Genomic DNA, 3,313 nt, shown 5'->3' with positions numbered 1-3,313 from the left:
CTGTGATTTCCATAATGAAGACCCACATAAGAATTGTTTTTATGAAATTAAGAGAGGTTTTGCCTCCTGCCTCCTTTCTGATATTGAGAGGTAAGTAGTTGATCACTTTATCCTGTTTGCTTTGGCTTTAAAGACGGTCAGGGATAAATTTAATCGAGCCATAATAACCATGCTGGCCAAATATATCTGTGCAGATTTTTCCCCCATAAAATTTTCTTGCTTTATTTCTCCTGGTTTGAATTTTTTAGACTATGGTTTTATTACATATCTATATAATATATATATACACACACACATATATTATATATTATATATGCTTGGAGCGGCATGAAGGGTCAGTGAGATTTACTTCACAGGAGGAAACCAAGGGGAGCAGAGGGAAGTAGGAAGCCCGGCTTGGTATGGCTACAATGGCTAGTTGATAGAGTACTTTGGACGAATGGCTCTTGGGACGAATGGCTCTTGGTTCAGGGAACGACACAGTGAGGGCATGGCTGAAGCAGTATACTCAGAAATCTGCTCTGAGGAACCAGAGCAAACTGTACAGAGGAAAGGGGAGAATGGAGGCCAGCAGCTGGCTGTGAGGTGCTGCCATAACCCAGGTAGGAGAGACCCACCGGCTAGCAGCTGCTTTGACAACACAGGACACATTCATGAGAATCTCTCTCTCCTAACTTGATTCAACACAAGTTAAGATATTTCACTGACACGGGTATGCTTGTTTCTTAAAACAAGTATTTGAAAAAGAAGAGGTTTTTAACCTACTCTATTTGACTTCTGAGTCCCTCAAATCTCTGCTGTCTCTTTTAAGTCTACAAGTGAGATGGGTGCTGCCTCAGAAATATAAGAATTGTTTTTTTCCTTATATATAAACTTTATATATAAAATCTATACTTCATAAGTATCAAACTATACATGAGGTAATATTAGGAAATAAACTGCTAGACTGTAGTAGAAGATTAATTACAAGTATTGACAAGGCTCATGAACATTAAAAAATTAAGTATTCCTATTTACTCCCTTTCTATGCAATGAATTGCATTATCCACCTTATAAGGTTGTTATGAGACTTGAATAAGAAGTGTCTTGCCCTCCTCCCGAGCCACAGCTGGGAAGTGAACCAATCAACCTGGGGGCAGACAGCAAAAGGCCACTGAGAGATGACTTGCTCTTCATTCTTCAGTTTCCTGCTTCTAAGGGTCTAGGATTTACCCTTGTTTCCTGCTTTCTTTGGTCTTGTCTGATAAACCTGTGCTTGGAGTTGATGCAATTCCCTTTCTTGCTTTAGCGGGATTAGATAACAACGAAAATAACTTTGATTCCTACTTTCAAATAGGACTTGGCCAAGAAGTATCACTAGCTTTGGTGTACTCTGTATGTCCAGCAAGTTGGTAATAGTATTACTTTTCCCAGCAATAAAACAATATAATGACGAGTTTCCATTTCATAGTATTTGTCCAATAATAATATTACTATATAAAACTGCATATTTAGAATCTCATTATTATTTGTACTTGGAACATTTTGTATTTGAATCTTGTGTTAATGATACCATCACACTCCTAAAGTTTGTAATTTACACAAGTGTATAATATGACTACAGTTTATAAACCAATGAGAAAGATAAATATTCTTATATTTTAACAACAGAAAAGTTAGGAACTCCAGATTTAGAAATGGTATAGTAAGAGATGTTGTTTCACTTTATTTATAATAGTAAGAAACTGGAAATAAATGTCTAACAATAGGAAACTGGTTTAAAAAAATCATAGAACCGTAATTTAAGCCCTAAAACGAACAACCATTAAAAATATGTTGTGAAACTATTTAATGTCATAAAGAGAACCAACTCTGTTTTTATGGTCCGTCTACCAATGTCTTCCGAGCAGTTCTCTCTCCTCAAACCTCCTCTACCTCTTCACCCACCCTCACTCAGCCTAACCTTGCTTCCTATTTTGTTAAGGAAATCCAATCAATCAGAAGAGTTTTCTACAATTTACTATCATATTTACCCATCAGCCAGCATCTCTGCCATATATGCTCCTCTCCTATTCCAATGGCTGGAATGTCTCAGTGAAGACCAAGCCCTTCACTTGTACATTAGATCCCAGCTCTCTGTCCCATCCATTATGGAAGCTGCACATCACCCCAGTCACACAAGAGGGCACTCTGAATGAGGAATCTTGTAAACTACTCCAAATCACCAGTCTTGAACAGTCTTGAACAGGCATGGGTGTTAAGTACTCTTCATCTGTACAATGCTACCTATAGAAGAAAACAGAGAACAAAAACACATCAGCTCATGAAAATTACCAGCTTAGCCGCCCTTACTCCCAGCTCTCACCTCCCAAAACAACAACAAAAAACATACAGCTGAAGAAAACAATTAAGCAAAAATCCAAACTGAATTAAATACCCCTCTTTGGGAAAATTAAAGAACATTCTGAATTGAAATTCAAAAACTAAGACTAGAACTGAAGCAAAAAATATATATATAAATGAGACAAGAATTGACTAACCTCAGAAATGACAAACAAGAAAAAAATAACATTACAAATTAAGAGTATATTACAAGAAAATAAATTTGAATGGAAACATGATAAATATTATCAGACAAAAGCAGAAAGAGAACAAAAAATGAGATGAAAAAAGAAAAATTTAATAGAAAACAAAGAAAACACATTATAAAGAAAGAAACAGTAACAATAAAATGACAGAAACTAAACCAAACATTTGGTCATTTTAATAAATGTGAATGATCTTAATCCACTTATCAAAAGAAAAAGATTTTTGGTTCAGTCTGCAGAGCAAAACCCAACAACATATGTTCCATACGAGAAACAAACCTAAAAATTATTCAGAAAAGCTAAAAATAGACTGGGCGCAGTGGCTCACACCTGTAATCCCAGCACTCTGGGAGACCAAGGCGGGTGGACCACTTGAGGTCAGAAGTTTGAGACCAGCCTGGCCAACATGGTGAAACCCCGTCTCTACTAAAAATACAAAAAAATTAGCCAGACGTGGTGGCATATGTCTGTAATCCCAGCTATTCAGGAGGCTGAGACATGAGAATCGCTTGAACCCGGGAGGCAGAGGTTGCAGTGAGAGAAGATTGTGCCACTTCACTCAAGCCTGGGTAACAGAGCGAGACTCCATCTCAAAAAAAAAAAAAAAAAAAAAAAAAAAAACTAAAAATCAAGGGATTGGAGCAAGAATAATAAAAGCAAATGGAAACAAATTTTCAAGTTGCAGTATGAAATCTGAAACCGCATCAATGAACTTTTTATACTGTTATATTAAAATCCATTGGTCT

The 3,313-nt window shown here is 36.5% G+C and overlaps 1 protein-coding gene across 1 annotated transcript in view; it reads right to left on the bottom strand.

The window, feature by feature from the left end:
- Positions 1-1,483: 1,483 nt before the first annotated feature.
- The window catches only part of ZC3H8 (zinc finger CCCH-type containing 8), a 39,525-nt gene continuing 37,695 nt past the window's right edge, over positions 1,484-3,313 (bottom strand). The window contains exon 9 of the mRNA XM_011980514.1: positions 1,484-2,265. The gene's annotated coding sequence lies outside the window, so the exon portion shown is untranslated. The remainder of the gene's footprint in view (positions 2,266-3,313) is intronic.

The sequence above is a fragment of the Mandrillus leucophaeus genome, unplaced genomic scaffold (assembly GCF_000951045.1).
Source record: "Mandrillus leucophaeus isolate KB7577 unplaced genomic scaffold, Mleu.le_1.0 Scaffold214, whole genome shotgun sequence".
Taxonomy (NCBI): domain Eukaryota; kingdom Metazoa; phylum Chordata; class Mammalia; order Primates; family Cercopithecidae; genus Mandrillus; species Mandrillus leucophaeus.
The sequence above is the reverse complement of the archived record's forward strand: the minus strand, read 5'-3'. Positions and strand labels throughout refer to the sequence as shown.